The sequence below is a fragment of the Caretta caretta genome, chromosome 3 (genome assembly GCF_965140235.1).
Source record: "Caretta caretta isolate rCarCar2 chromosome 3, rCarCar1.hap1, whole genome shotgun sequence".
NCBI classification, from domain to species: domain Eukaryota; kingdom Metazoa; phylum Chordata; order Testudines; family Cheloniidae; genus Caretta; species Caretta caretta.
Genome location: NC_134208.1, coordinates 56,516,040 through 56,533,540, shown reverse-complemented (window position 1 = coordinate 56,533,540; position 17,501 = coordinate 56,516,040).

Here is a 17,501-nt window from a genome sequence, read left to right as displayed (position 1 = left end):
TTTTCTTCCAAACCTCCATTCTCTGCAGTAGTTGACAACATCACTATTCTCTCACCCACAGCCGTAACCTGGGGATCATCTTCACACCTCCCTCTCTTTCTCCCCTCATATTTGGCTTTGACAAAATCCTGTTGCTTCTTTTTCCACAACATTTTTTAAAATCTACCATTTCCCTTTTATCCCAGAGCCAAATTGTTTTTCCATGCTCTGATCATCTTATGTTTCCACTACTCCTATCTCCTCTTCATAACCTTTTTTGATACAAAAGTCACTCCCCTCTGGCCCATCCAATATGCTGCAGCAAAATCTGTTTGTGTTCCTCATTGCTTGGACAATGTCACTGCCTCTTTCAGTTGCTTAGCTGGCTCCCTATTGAACTACACAACAAGTAAAATCTTCTCCTTGCTGTCAAGGCCCTCAGCACTCTGTCCTGCCTATGTTTCTGACTTCTCCTTTTGTGTTGTCCTCACTGCCTTCTACTCTGTCAGTGATAAAAGCCTCCATAGCCCTTTAATTTCCATCTCTTGCAAATTTCTGTCCTCCTTTCATGCTACTCTTCACACTTCACCAAATTTCCACTTTCACTTCATATAAATATCACTCCTCAAAACTCACTTTTGCAGCATTGCCTACAAAAAATGAACATGTTTACATTTAAAAACAACAACAAAAACATGTCAATTGTCAAGATGTACAGTATTAATGACTAAAATGAGTCATTAGATCCATAACCTTAGTCCTTTTCTGGATCCACCATTTTCTGGTGTATGTAATACCTTCACTTCTCTGGGAAGATAATTTTTTTAAGAGCTGGGTAGTTTGGGTGCCCAATTTAAAACAACTTTAAGAGGGCCTGGTTTTCAAAAGGTGCGGAGCACCCACCCTCTCAAAATCAGGCCCCTTTAAGGTATCTCAGGTTGACATTCAAAATCACCAGTCCCTTTTGAAAATCTTGCCGTAAGCTGTTTGAGGCAGGGAGCTGCCTTTTATGTGGTTTCAGTGAAGCACCTGACAGACTTGTGCAATGTTATAAAATATGTAATAATCTTGTCCTGACGGACTCACATCTAAGAATGAGAGGGCAGTTCAGTCTCTGTACCATTAATTTCTTCTATGCAGTGGTGAGCATATATTATCAAAGGATGGTGGTACTCTTTGTGCACTCCAGGAGGCATTGTGTCTGTGGAACTCACACTCCCTACTGGGGATGAAAAGACATAATGTAGTGCTGAAGGTCTTTTATTTTCAGTTCTACCAATATTTCCACAGACTGATAGAAACAAATCTGCTGGATCACGTATTTCTGTATATTCTTCAGAATTTTTTTTTTTTTAATTAAAAATGTTTCAGACAGCAGGAATGAGCTATAAACCTGGTGAACACCCGCCTTCTGAGTTGAATTCAGATATTCAAACCTATTTTATTAAGAACTAGACTTTGAACAGGCTTCCATTACAAACCAGTGTTCCATCACCGCCCATAGATGCCTTTATTTCCTCAGTACAGCTTAATGTGCATTTATTTGGCAATATGTTTCAGAATGCTGGACTCTCTTCTCTTATCAAAGTACATAACCCTAAATTTAATATTATGAGATCACTTTCTACAGACTAGTGGCCTAAATAAAGAATAATAAAGTATTCTGTAATTTACTGAAGGACACCTAATTATAATGCCCTTTTATCACTTCTAACTACGTGCCAGAGTGTAGCATTTAGCATCTTCATACCGCACAATAGTTTTCTCGCTTCCACTACTTGCAGTATTTTCTGGGCCTCTGTTATGTGAGAGACAAATTTCTAACCACAATATTTTCTTATACTGAACTGTGGGATAGATTCCTACTTGTTGCTCCTCTTGTATTTGTAATAATTTATACACCTTTCCACATTTGGCTTCTGCCCAAATCAGATTATATAAGATTTAAAAGAACATTGATAAAGAAAACAGACCTGCTAAACCTGCAATTTCTCAACATCTGTTGCAAAAGAGGGCAGTGGAATCAGTAATGCACAATAATGTTGACTATGCCAGTCAATTTATTCTTTTCTTTACTGTTTTGTAACACTTGGTTGAATAAGGTTTTAGGATTAAACCATCAGGCAATATAGAGTAACTCATCTCAATTTGTCTTACCTAACTAAAGTTTGCTCTTATTCCACTGTAACCACACTTCAATACATTTTCCTTTTTCAGAGCAATTTTAATGTTAATTCTTTGTATGGCCCGCAATATAGAACAACTATTCCTGGCTGATACCTGAGTACATGCCAGGATTATACACTGCTTGAAATGCCTAGCAGATTTTTAAAAAGGAGTATGTCTTTTGCATTACTCTGTGGTACCTAATGGTTATTTCTTGTGCTATGATGTTTATGTATGCTTTACAGTTTGGTACCTAGCCTTTCCCCCACTTAAGTTACACTTACTGTTTAAACACTGAGCTGGTATCATCAATGTTACTATTATTTCAGACTGTAGCTGCTGTGTGGCTTCCTTTTAAGGGCATCTTTAGCGGCCAAATCTTTCTTGTCTTACATATGTACAGGCCTGTTGAATTTTTACGAGCAAAATTTCCCTTTTGAAAATGAAAAAGGAAGCTACTCATTTCAGCCATTTTTTTTTTGCACTCAATGAAGAGTTAAACAAATGGCAATTGCAAAATGAAAGGCTCTGTGCACTGGCGAATGTGTGAAGGAACGGTGAAAAGCATGCCTATGTTTTATATTCCCTAACCTTCATCTTTTTAGACTGTGAGCTCTTCAGGGCTTTTCCACATGTCTGTACAGGGCCTTCCACATTTTCCGCACAATGTTATAAAACAAATGAAGATACAAGATATTTGATGCTTATAGAAGAAATGCTAAAACCCACACATCAGTGCAGAGAGTGTACCACACACTAGCTTTAATTATGATGTGGTTCTACGCTGTTTAACATTTTTATCAATGACCTGGACGAAACCATAAACTCATAACTGATGAAGTTTGCATATGACACCAAGATTGGAAAAGTGGTAAATGGCTCACTGTCAAACTGGGAGGACGTATCAAGTGATATTGATATTACTAAGAAATAATGTTAAAAGTCAACAAACAATATTTGGAAGAATGAAGATTTCCTACATCTTTGCAGCAAAGTTATCTATAAACAGGTCACTTGTGATTTTTGTAGGTGATTTTAGGGTGATTAGTGTGTTTTTAAAAAATTAAAAGAATAAAATTTAATTCTTGATATTGTCAGCACCAATTCCCTTTAGTCTGATAGTAGTAATAATAATTCTGCACCTTTCTGAACTGGCTTTGGCTGTGACCCTCAATAGGCTCCACAGTACATAAAGATGGAAAGGGCTATCTAGTAATCCATGCAATACATTACTTTACATAATTAATGTTAAATAACTGATATACCAGGTAAAACCCAAAACAATGTCTAAATAACTAATTGAAAAACTGAGTATTAGTGATTGTAAAACTCCACCTATTGGACAGAAGGGAGAATTCACTTATCATGCTGTTACTCATTTACTCAGGCCTACTCTGTACTAGAAAAGGTTTGCCAGTATAGCTATACAAGTATCGCCGTACCAGCAAACCCTTTTAGTGTAGACATGCTTTTAATGGTATAGCTTATGTCAGTTCCCTGAATGAAATACACCATACTGGCAATAGCACTTTTTTGTTGGTATGACTCTGTATGGTGGGGCTTTTGCAGGCATAAAAATGTTGTAACACTCCGCCCCCCAGATACCTAACCAACCTTACTGTACTGGCAAAAGTTTCTAATACAGACCTGACCTCAGTCTGGAAAAACGTCACAAAGATAGCATCTGATAGGGTGATGGAGAAGACAAAGATACAGGTAATCTGAAAATGGGAAAGTTGCTGAGAAAACTCCTGAAATTTTCAGAACCTGACAACATTCTGTACCGATCTGTGCTGCACCACCTCTAAAAGTGGGTTCTGTGTCCTAGAGTACTGTTCCCAATTACACTGGAGAAACTGAAGTACTCAGAGGAATGTCTCTGAGAGAAAGCAGTCATCCTGGGTGACACTTTGCTTTAGAAATGTCCTCCTGTTTTTATTTGCTGAATGTGGCAGTCAGTTGTGTTTGCATATCCATGCTCCAGGACTGCTACATAGCTCCCTGTGGGTGCTATTAATAAATATACTTAAAAGACATCTATCTGTAAGAGTGTCTTAAGCACTTTCTAATAAATGAAATACATTAATGGCCAAATCTTCAAAAGTGTCCATGACTTTCATAGGTGCTTGCAGCTCCTGATGCATGTGCCCAGTTACATACATGCACCTTTACTTGCATACTTGCTTGGGATAGTTGTGCTCTTCAGTCAGGTGGATGAACATTAGAAGATTTGGCCCAGAAAAGACTTAGAGTGTGCAGGTTCAAATATAAAAGAGTCAATGGTGTAAAAACAAATAAAAATAACATGCCTATGCAAGGGTGACATTCTAACCGAACTAGGAATCTCCCACACTGTTCAGAGCATGTATATCTATCTATATTTATATTTAGGGTTTTCATATGTTTTTGATGCTATTGAAAGGTGCTGGATTGGCAACCCTGGAGACTGAAGTCTGGAGATTTGAAGATAAATAGACATCCTCAAAACTTGTACTGCTTGGCCAGCAGTATTAAAGAATGGCACTTCCTCCTCCCACCCCATCCTGAACCTGGAGGGATCTCATCTAGGGGTGATAAGGTAACTCATTGTCTGTGCTCAATTAGTCCTTGGTTCTCTTCTAAGACTGCCAGAAGTGGGGCTAATTTTGTGATGTGGATGTTTATCTGCTAGGTGCTGGACTGAGATACTTAATTCATTTGACACAGGCTAAATGACATCAGATTATAACAACTTTTGTTCGCTTCGAGACAAGCTTGAATCAGACCATTAGCCAGAAGTGATAGAATTCATATTCCATTGTTAATCCTCTGAGCTACTGACTGCCTTCTCCAGCATGCAACTTGTTTTTTGTACCATTTAGACTTTTTACAGTATACATCTTTACCGTAATTGGTCCTCTTCACAGAATGACTACAGCATACAATGTAGTGTTTCCTTAACTCAGTGAAAATTACCAATATGCTGAAAAATGTGTTTGGAATCTCAGATGAAGACAGCAGTTTTTAGGATAAACTTATCCTCAATTTTTCTACAAAACTCCTATTGACATCAGTGGGAATTCTGTGCATAGAAAAATAGTAGAATATTGCCATTTACTTTTCATTAGCAGTTTGTTAAGCCTTGAATTATTGACCATAGTCTCAATCAAATTTCCACAAATTTCCACTTTCCTGATATTTTTGTGTTAGCCTTACTTTTGTTGACTATTGTTAGTAATCTTCCCTCCAAGTTATACTGTGGCTGCAGGTTATAAACTGTTTAGATTAAAAAGAAAAAGAAAAATGTACAGAATATTGTTGAGTACCTATATCTCAATGCATATATTTAGTCAGATAAATTCTGAAAAAAATCAAAATTCTATGTAATTTTTAGTTTTAGGACGTTAACATTATTCACAGGAATTTTGTTTTGGTAGCATGTGAGGGTGATAGCAGAAACTTTTGGGATATATTACAGTATACATGATAGTAAAAAAAATGCACTCCTCAAACCTACATAGAAAACATTCTAAGAACAAATAAAGGCCATACCATTTGGATTTCTTGGATGAGAACATTTCTCAGCTAGGTTTCATAATTCACTTTGCAAAAAATTTCCACCAATGTCAAAAGGAAAGAAATATGGTAATAGTAGTAACAATGTATGTTTGCTTGTACAACCAACCAACCAAAAAAAAAAAAAAAAAAGAGAGACGGTAGTAAGACAAGTTCTGTGACATATCCTGGAGTAGGTGACTAATTATCACATGACATCAGGAAAAACAAAACTTCTACTAATGCAATGTGGTTCAGGACATTGCATCCAAGATGGAGAGAGCTGTCCCTCAAGATAGATAGCTGAACTGTTTTTATTTATAGCCAATTTACATTCCTTCTTATCTCAGCTGTAGCAAACTGTTTACCAGTCTTATATAAAGCCATCAAAGTTTAAAATATATCAAGCTGATGAACAGTCTCCTGGTTCACCCTCTCTCTCTCTTATTTATTTTTTTAAGGAGAGTTCTTCAAGCTCTCAACCCTGTGGATTTCCTTTAAATTCAAAGAAGACATCTCTGAAACACCTTGCAGACTTCAATATCTGTTTGTTCTGAATACATAAAGGCTGGCCCTACCTTGTCTGCTCTAGCTGTTAGATTAAACAATTAAAGACGTGATTGCTAGAGAGCTTATTCCTTCACTCTCCCACTTCCCTGGTCCTTCTCGCATGAACAGAGAGCAACAATACCCGAAGTCCGAAGGTGCAAACAATTCGATGTTTATTGGGGTGAACTTCCAGCAAGCTTAAATCCAAGTTCCTTTTTCCTTATTTTAGAATCCCAACTTACTTCCTGTTTGCCCCTAATTTATATAGTAATATTCTTAGCTATACCTTAACCAATCATTCTACTGAAATTAACTAACCAATCCTAACATAGTGTAACATGATTAGCTAACCAATTATATCCCACCACCTTAATTAGTTTACACCCAGCAAAATTAATTATACAGCAGACCATCACAGAACCAGACAGAGACCATGCCAATAAACAATAGCGAAGTGGGAACTATAATGACAAAACAATACAGAAGTGAGGATTTCACAACAACAGCTATAAAGACTGTGTCTATTGATAAGTGAGTTCTTACCAGACAGAAAACTATCAACCTAAATTTCCTTTTACATCTTCTAGGCTCTTCCCTTTCTCTGGAGGTGATAGATCGGATCACGTTCCTAACAGCCCCATATTGACTAGTTTGGAATGTGAGGATGTGACCATACGCTTCCCAGCTTATGGCTGCCTCTGCAGCTTAGCCAAAGGCATTGGCCTAAGAACAGGGCCTCAGACTGTCACAGTGAGAGAAGGCCCTTACACAGATTCGTTCTTGTATACCTCTATTACTAGCTAAATGATAAACATATACCTACATTCTTAAAGTACAGGCCTTTGCAGACAGGCCTGAAATATCTATATCCTAACAGTGATTAGTCACAATCTTCCACCCAGGGGCGGCTCTACCAATTTTGCAGCCCCAAACAGTCGCTGATGAATTGCCACCCCTGCAAGAGCGGTGGAGCTGCCGCTTAATTGCCACCGCGGGACATGGACTGCCATCCCATTCTGAATGCTGCCCCAAGTACCTGCTTGGAAAGCTGGTGCCTGGAGCCGGCCCTGCTTCCACCATAAATAGCCATTTATACCTTTGCAAAGTGGGTATAAAGTGCTACCAAATCAGATTTCTCTCTATTCACTCACGGTATTGGAAACCCTCTTTATATTCATTCACAAAGTACAAGGTAATGGAGAATCAGGCACTGAATCTACAGGAGAAATATAGGCTGTGATCCTACACATTATGTGTGACTTGGCTCTCCCTCTGTGTTTCATTCACAAAGAGAAGCTGAATTCAGGTTAAGCTGAACAAGCGGAACTTTTAAAAAACCCTGTGCACTGTTCTGTCCCTGTGGCTGAATAGCTTCTAGCCTAACTTCTCACATTCCCAGGTATCTCTCACTAACAGTCCCCCCAAGAAACATGGGCCCTCCGAACCCAGTTTCACTGATCATGATACACGCTAGATCCCCATATCCAGGCTGTGTTCAAAACTTGCTGCTTCTTCCTGTACAACATATCTAAGATCCAACCTTTCATCTCCATACACACAGATAAAATTCCTCTTCTGGCCTTCAGTATCTCACATCTTGACTTCTCCAATCTCCTCCTCTCAAGGCTCAGCAAATCCTAGCTTGTTCCACTCATATGCCTTCAAAATGCAAATATAAAGATTATTTCCCCAGCTTGTCACTTTGACCACGTCACTCATCTCTTTGCATTCCTACACTGGCTCCCCCTCCTCCACCACCACAACAACCTGTCTTAATTTTTCAAGGCCAGTCACAGCCTATCCCCACCTTACTTATCTCTCATAGACTATTGAGGGATCAACTCCCCCCTCCACTCTGCCAATGAGATCAGCCTTCATTGTCTAGTAGTTAAATTTTGAAACAAGCACCTTTGTGCTTTCTCCCATGTTGACATTCATGCTTGGGAGGAGCTCCAGTAAACATCCATAAAGCCACCTCATTGTCCTCTTTCAAATCCTTCCTTGCAACTCGCCTGTGCTGCGATGCCACAAAATCTCAACAGTGACTAGGCAGCTGTTGTGCTGTGACTACTGCTTAGGATGCCTATAAGTATTGTCTCATTGTTCCCTTGAGCTTTTTCTGTCTGTTTATTGTACCCACATATTGCCTTTCATCTTATACTTAGATTAGAAACCCTTTAGGGTCAGGACAAACCTTTTGTTCTGTGTTTGGACAGCACCTAGCGTAATGGGGTCCTGAAACATGATTGGGACTCATAAGTGTTACTGCAAAACAAATAACAAATTACATTCAAAACTAAAAACAAACTGTATGCAAAAAATGTTAAGGTTGCAAAGTCAAGCACTGAAAAGTTAGGAAATGCCAATTCTAAGATTGCCTTAATTCAGCCTCCCTGGTACCTATGCATTATGATAAAATCTTTAATTACACAATTACATCCTATTTTTTCCACAGGACCCTGGCCTAATTCATTGCCTGATCCTGGTCTATTGTAGTCAAAGGGAGTTTTAGCATAGAATTCAATGGACACAGGCTCAAGGTCACTCAAGCACACTCTCAGGGTATGTCTACACAGCAAGTGGTAGCGAGTCTCAGAGCCCTAAAAATAGCAGTGTAGACTTCACAGCTCAGGCACTGAGGCTTAGGGATGAGGGTGGACTTCAGAGCCCCATTCATGACATCTACACAGCTATTTTTAACACTGTAGCGTGAGCCCCACAAGCCCCATGGTGTCAACCTGTGTTGAGACTTGCTGTATAGATGTGCCCTCAGTGCACAGATTAAATGGTGCACATTGAATGGGTAGCTCTCTAATATTTTTATTTTCACCATTCAGTGTGTTCTGCACTCCTTCCAAGCCCTGCATTGAATACAGAATTATTAATTTCCTCATTAACTTTTCTGTGATACTCTTCACTAAGGCTAAAATTTTGTCACGGATATTTATAGTAAAAGTCACAGACAGGTCACAGGCAATAAAGAAAAACTCATGGAAGCCCGTGACCTGTCTGTGACCTTCACTAAAAATATCCATGACAAAATGGGGAGCTCAGCTGCGGGGTCCCCACACCACCCGGGGTGGCCAGGAGCTCCGGGGTATCCTCACCAGGTGGCAGGGGCACCCAACAGCTCCTGGCTGCGGTGGGCTGAAGTCACGGAGGTCGCTGGAAGTTCTGCAGTCTCTGTGAAAAAATCATAGCCTTACTCATAACCATAGTATCTGAGCACTGTGCAAACATTCATACATTTATGTTTATAAGAGCTCTATGAAAATAGGTGGTATTCTCACCCCACTTCATAGATGGGGAACTGAAGAACAGAGGTTAAGGCCAACATTTTCAAGTATTCACTAATTTTGGATGCCCAACTTGAAGTACCTAACACCTGATTTTTTAGAGTACTTAGCATTTTTATAGCACATCTATATCATTTTAGGGCACAGCTCCCATTCACTTAAGTTGCAGCTGTAAGTGCTTAGTGCTTCTATGAGTCAGGCCACAAGGACTCAAGACAGCCACCCAGAAAATGAGGAATGCAATCAGTGGGACCACCTGTGGAAAACTTCATTTAAGTGACTTACCTAGCATCACATGGAAGCTTTATGTAAGAGACAAGAATAGAATCCAATTCCCTCAGGACAGCATCCAGCTACTAGGAGATCATCTTTTATCTTTTCACCATTCCCTGCCTCTGTCACTACACACCTTACAAATTCTGCAGTATATGAAGCCGGGGTCTTATGAAGAACAGCCTCCTTCACTACATAACCCTGATTCATTTGCTGAACACTATCTATTCTGTGCAGTGAATGAAGCATGCACGCCATGGGGCCAAATTAAGGTTGCACGGGCAACCTCAGTCTAGCATTGCCTAACTTTTGAGTGCTTGACTTAGCAACCCTAACTTTTGTACGGAATTTTCTAAATATTTAAAAAAGCAAACAAAAAAACTTCCAGAAATTCCAGCACGTTAAACCATATTGATACCCACATGGTTCATTATCAGCACTGGAAGCTGCAGGTCTTTAGGACAGACCTCTGCCACTTAAGTTAACGGGATAACTAGTAACAGCAGTAGTCTGTTATCCTCCACATGGAAAAGCCACTAGAGGAGAATGAGAAACATATATTGCCAGCGGGTTCAATAGCTATTTGCTGACAGCAAAGGAATGTTGAGACTCAAAACTTATGGGGACAATTCAAGGTTCTGAAGATGAGTGTGCTTTAATGGTTATATATCTTTCTGCCCCTTCTCCCCCAGTGTCCTCAGGTACCCCTACACCCTAGTGCAGAGGTGGACAAACTACGGCCCTCCTGCCTGGCCCCTGAGCTCCTGGCCTGGGAGGCTAGTCCCCGGCCCCTCTCCTGCTGTTCCCCCTCTCCTGCGGCCTCACCTCACCTCACCGCCAGCACAACGCTCTGGGCGGCCAGGCTGAGCAGTTGCAAAGCCCCTGCCTGAGCCGGTGCTCCAGCCACCAGTGCTCCAGACTGCGTGGTAAGGGGGTGGGGGGGTTGAATAGAGGGCAAGGGAGTTCGGGGGCTGTGGTCAGGGGGCGGGGGTGTGGATAGGGTTCAGGGCTGTCAGAGGGCAGGGAACAGAGGAGTTGGATGGGCCAGGGGTCCCGGGGGGCAGTCAGGAATGGGGGGGGGGGTGGTTGGATAGGGCGGCAGGGGGCAGTCAGGGGTAGAAGGTCTGGGGGTGGTCAGGGGGCAGGGAGCAGGGTGTGGTGGATGGGGCAGGAGTCCCGGGGGGCCGTCAGAGGAATGGGGGGGTTGGATGGGGCAGGAGTCCCAGAGAGCTGTCAGGGGGTGAGAAGCGGGGGGGGGGGGTCAGATAGGAGGCGGGGTCGGGCCACGCCTGGCTGTTTGGGGAGACACAGCCTCCCCTAACCGGCCTTCCATACAATTTTGGAAATCCAATGTGGCCCCAAAAGGATAAAGTTTGGCCAAAAAGTTATAAGTAACTGAAAATAGGTGTTTTAAAGTGGAAAATATCAAGAAGCTTCGGAGTACTGCTTATAATAATAGTAATAATTATTAATCATAATTATATATAAAATAATGATAATGTTGCACTAAGTTTCATGTGGATGGACCCTTCCACCCTTACAGAGCCCCTACTGAAGTCAACATGTCTTTGCCAGGGTCCAGTGGACTGCTTGCAGAGAGCTCAGTACAAGATCAGGGTCATTCTCTAAGTTGCCAATAGATACATATTATGTCATATAAACAGAGACAGAGACTTTCTTTCTTGGAGTTATTATACAACTTGACCCTAACATGCCCAGGGGTCATAAACTTCCTCAAATAAGTCCACATGGACTTGTTCCCCCGTCTCTCTTCTTATAAACTCTAGTTGTCCAAGTTGTGGAAATGCAACCACCTGTTACAAGAGCAAAGGAGACTGAAGAGAAGGAACATCAGTGACAGGAACACTATGAAGATTATTGCTGATTCTGATGGAACTTATTTTGTGTATGTTTTCTGGCTTTTACTGTTGGTACAGTAGAATACTTGGTTTTAAATATATAATGTAGAAAAATCAAACCTTTACCATGAGACTACATCTGTGCAGTCCTTTAAATCTCATTAGCACATTGGCTTTTCCTTTTCATGCAGAAAGATGTCCCTTCTTGGTTTGTACATGCCTATATTTAAATTGAAGGCAAAAAAATAAAAAAAATAAAAATTGTTCAAGGAACCAGTGACAGAGAAGACCAAATAACTGAGAATAATATTCTACTTCCAATTATCACCTATATGACTCAAAGCTAGAAGACCTGCCAGACTGCAGTCACATGGAAAGGAAGGGCCTACACTGGAAAACAGAAGTCTAAACTACTAATTGCTGTTGAGTCCATACAGCTCCAAATGAAACCTTGGGAGAGACAAAAGCAGCCACAGGAGCCAGCAACATAACAGTAAAATGATTGAGAAACAAATTAAGAAGGCAAAATTAATTTTAGCAAATTTCCCCTATCCTTAGCTTCACCTCAGTGAATTTCTGATCATAATACTTCCATGTTCGTGTAAGTATATTGATGACAATAGAGTTATTCCTGATTTACACAGGTATAAGTGAGAACAGAATCTGGTCCTTTTTCTCTTAATATGAATGACTGCATACCTATAAGTTATAAGAATCATGCTTTGCAATATTTTGCCTGTGTATTATTCATATTAAGTAGTTAGAGAATATGTAAACTGGAAAAATTATTTTAGATACGTTATGTTTCTTATAAGGGATAGAACAGTTTTAAAATTTAAAATATTAACAGAATTGTTTTTAATACCTCATTTAACTTGCAAACAAAAATATATACTTTTATAAATTATAGGCAAGGTTCTTTGAGTTCTGTGATTCTGTGGAATTTGCTTCTGGGTTTACACCTTATTGAGGAATTGTGCATCTGAAACTCAGCTTTCTTTTTAAAACAAAGTTGTGTGTCTACCCTTCTGGTTGTCAAGACAGAGTAGAAAACATGAATGAGTGTACATAATACATGCCTACCTGAGTCTGCAGAGGTACAACTATGAAACAACAGGTAGAAGAAGTCTGAACTTCCCTATTTATCCCCATGAGAGCTTCAGTTGTTGAATCTGTCTTTTTTCCCTAAGGAATTTGCCTTTTTGCTGCAACCAAGCACCTAGCATTTTGTTTTTTGTCTCCCTGCCCTGCTGGGACTTGTCTGCAGCTGCATTTTGCTCTTGGGCTGTCTCCACAAGAGGGAGTTAATTGGACTAAAGTGCATCTTTCCTACTCTGTTCCACCGAGCCAGGCAGTAGAGGGTCAGAGATCCAGCTGGCAGCTTGGTAGTGTGGGGAGCCAGCTGAGTTATCTGGAGAACAGTGCAGCAGCTCAGGCCTACAGAGGTGGACACATGAGCCACAAAAGCTGGTTACAAAGCTGCCCTTCTCCCTAGTGTCTCAGGGGGAATAGTGAGGAAAGGAGCCAGGCCACCAGGACAATTATGTGGTGGGCAAGACCTAGGGAGTGGAAATAAGCCTTCTGGAAAGTGTCCCAGAAAATCCATCTGCAAAAATAATCACTGTCTGAAATAATCACACACTAACTTCACCTCATTGACTACTTGCAACTATGAGCCATAGTTGTGTGTACATTTGTGTGGAGTGGGGGGAGGAATTGTGGGTGAAACACACATTGAAATTAGTAGGAGTTTTGCCATTGACTTCAATGAAGTCAGGATTTCACTCAAAGAGTAATTCATGATGGTAAAATAAATTAGTGTTGCGGCAGCATTTAGGGGTTTGTACCATGGAATTCAGTTCTTTGTGCCATAGAGTACACAGGGCCCTGCTCATAAGCATTATAATTTGTGATCATGTATCGTGAGTCTGGCTTAAATTTAAATGTGTTTAAAATATTTTATTAATTTAATATTTTATTATTTCCCCATCCTGTTGGGATTTATAAGAACCTCCTCTGAACTGATGTTTTGCTGTGTCTGTGGCATTCTCAAACAACACACAAGGGGAGGAAATGGGGGCAGCATGATAAATAAGGTAAAGATTCAGGAAGACGTGTTAAAATGTAACTGAAAATTCTTGGAAATATTTTGAAAATTCATGTGCACGGGCTATTCTTTGACTTGTGATTTAAGAGACCAGTGCTTAGTGAGGGAATTTGCAAGCTGACTCACTAATTTTTTAGTATTATTACTAAATAATTCCTTGGTACATTTTAAATTGCTCATATTCATATACACCAACACATAGCCATGCAGAGTCTGTTTCTGACCTCTCTGACATTGGTGTAAAGAGTAAATCCACTGAAGTCAATGTAGTTACGCTGATGTCAAACCATTATAAATGAGATCAGACTTCAGTCCTCTGCTGCAGCCTAGCTGTGTTTATTTTCATCTTAGCATGGCTTTGATTATATTCTGCTTAACATCTATTTTCTTTTAATTTTCTCTTTAATTCCTCTAGTAAATAAATGTTGATGTATTTAAGTTAATTGGAATTACTCACTGTAACATTAGAGGATAATGACTGTCTGGCACCCCTGGAGACAAAGTACATATCTTCTGACCTAGAAAAGGTAACACAATCTGGATTTTCATTCAAAGGCATGGGAACTGCAGGTTCCATCATCAAAAAGGAATTGTTAAGATCCGAAGGACAGAGAGGCATGGAAACAGTTAAACTGGCTCCAGTTTATGTATTTTGTTTACTTTTGCCCTTTAAACATTTCACTGATATTTTTCTTTTATTTTTAAAGATGACTTTGTGGTAGAAATTGAATTTACAGACTGATTTCAGTGACATTTCACTGAAGTTACTCTAGACGGGCTTCTGTGTAAAGGAAATAAAAATCTGGCCTCATATGTTTCCAGATTTTCCACACTGACCTATCCTAGAAATAAGCCATTTGATCTTTACAAAGATTAGAATCTGTCAGTTTAGAGAAAGCTGCTTTCCCTCCCATGCCAAATTTCATACAACTTTGGACAGAAAAGTATATTTTTATAATGAAGGTAAGAATTTATTGGATAGTAAATTATTTGTTACCCTCCAATGATGTGCTAGAGCCTGACAACCATTATACTTTCACTGGCAATTCAATTAGCTCCTACTTCCAGATGTTAGCTTAATTATTTGTGGGGTTTTAATTAGAAGGCACTTGATGTCAGTGCAAGTTTTGCCACTGATTTCAGTGAGAATACTCTCAGGTCCAAGATATCTCAACTCTTAGAATGAGTAATAATGAGTAGAACTTTCAGAAATGCAATCCCTCAAATCATACATAGGTATTTTTTAGCCGTCAGGACATTTAGAGCCAATTAGAAACATGATATAAGCAGGAACAAATTCACTGAAGTCAGGGGAGTTGCACCTGTTTACACTAGGAGTCTGATACAACAATTGAAATCAAAAGACAGATGAGGAAAGTTATCTAGGCAGTAGAATAAGGAGAATAAAAAGCAGTAACAAATTTTTTTTAGTTCGCTTTATAGTGTGTAGAGAATAGAAGGTCACAGCAATCAGGAGAGAATAAGCAAAAGTTAATACTATTCGGGGCCATCCATAAACCATAAATTTACAGCAAAATAGCTATCTGGGTCATAATTACTTATTTGTGCCCTCAGTTTACATGCCTAGCTTTGAAAATTTGGCATTTGGAAGCTAAAGTTAAAAGGCAAGTACGAAGGCTAAATTGAAAAGCAAAGTGCCTCATCAGGACAGAGTTAGCATTCCACGTAGAGTAGGACAAATAGGAGACTACTCCCCACCCCCGCAACATTACAGAGTTATGGAAATGGGACAGAGTGGAGGAGCCGCCAGGGAGCAACCACCACTCCTTCCAGTGACTACCACTCACTTGTTAAAGTCACCATTATAACAGACCAAACTGGGCTTTTGTTCCTTCTGCTACTCTGATCCCAAAGGAGAGTTCTAATTCCCTTCTCCTCAGGATTTCAGGATATGCCCCAAATACTTTACTGGGGAAAAACAAATTCACTTAGTCTTTCCCCAAAAGTTTTCCCCAACCATAAAAGCCAGTAACACCCAGCTTCTTCAGTCAAACAGTAAAATTTAGGAAATGGTTTAATCCAACCATCCCTTACTACATTTAGCCTGAGACTTAACAGAAGATCTCTGTTCTCTGCTGTATTTAATGACTTGTTCTGATGGAAACCTTTGTAGGTCTTTTTGGTTTGTGCACATTGCACCTTCTGAAAGCCTCCTGTCTTTAGCTGGAGCATCTTTTGTCAGTTACAAGGTTTTTTTATACCTGCAGTGGAAACTGGTGCCCACTAGAGTATTTCCTAATTCCCACTAGCCCTCCCTTAAGCCACGGAATATACACCTCACCACAAGTTGTATGTGAGGATATGGACAAAAAGTCAGAAAAGTAGGATGGAAAAATGTCCATAGAAAGGCAGCACAGTGCAGTAATGGCATTGCTAGAGACTAATTCTATGAGTAATTTCACTGCACAGCAGGTCTGTGAGGATGCAGTGGTCTTTTCAGGCACCACGTTATATGCTACTTAATAAATCTACTTTTAAAAAATAGTAGTTAGTACTTTACTGGAGAATGCCTGAGTGATAGGCCCTCGCTGAATACTGGGATTTTTCTGAAAAAAATCTATGCTTGCGTAATCAATAAAAAGACAGAGGTAGCTGTTAAAATGACCTGAGCAGAGGTCTGGGCACTAGGAACTTCTAACTTCTAGTACTAGCTTGGCATTGACGCTCTCTGTGGCATTGGGCAGGACTTGTATTCTCTCTGCCTCAATTTACACGTGTGTAAAATGGGGATAATACTTACTAGGTCATAGGAATATAGTGAAGCTAATCAGTTAATGCTTGTAAAGCACATTGAAAAGTGCTAAGTATTATTGTGTTAAATTAATCAGGAAGTACATCCAGGTTGTGTGTTTTGGTTTGTAATGCAGACTTATCAAAATGCACAAATCATAGCAAATTGACACCTTTTAATGAGTTTTTTTTTATATATTCTAAGAGTTTGTGTATGCAGTGGAACAGAGGGAAGATTTTCAAGCCCAGGCCATTTGGGGTATGTCTCCTGTGTTTTTCTTTTCAGCCTGTATACCTGCTGAAGGGGTTGGATTTGTGGGGGAAAGGGTGGCAGTTCTCTTCTGAGCTCCACCCACACAATAAACTCCATCCATCTGAATTGTCAGAATAAGTACTTCTAACAGTAGATTGTACAGATGTTCAGAATGTGACAATATGTTTCCTGAGCTCCTCTGAGCCACTTGAGCGTGGCTCCCCGTCACTGGGGTTTGAATATGTCCACAGACTCTGCTGGGATCTGACTCCCTTTTGACTGGGGAAAACAAAATAAGCAACGGTACTTTCCAAAGGCCACACATTTGGGATACCAAAATGAGCCATCACTCAGTACATTGTGTACATCTGTGACTTTCCCTTACACAAGGTATGGAATAGTTCACATTACCATTTAAATGATCATTCCTGGACATCTGAGTTGCATCTCATTGAGATGAATGGGGAAGTTCATAATTTCCAGAGCTATAGCTTCAGGCTCTTGGCAGACTCAGGCAGACGTCATTGCATTGGTTATGCACCATTCACTTTTTTTTGTTTGGAACCACAACCACTAGAGACTTGCTTTTTAAAAAATGAAACCTGAGAACCTCAAGCTAGCACTTTGATAGACATGCTAGTAGGCCACATTGCCATACACTGGCCCAATCTGACTCTGCCTTTCCATACCAAATTCTAACTGTTGATCAGCAGTAAATATCAGAGTCTCCTAGC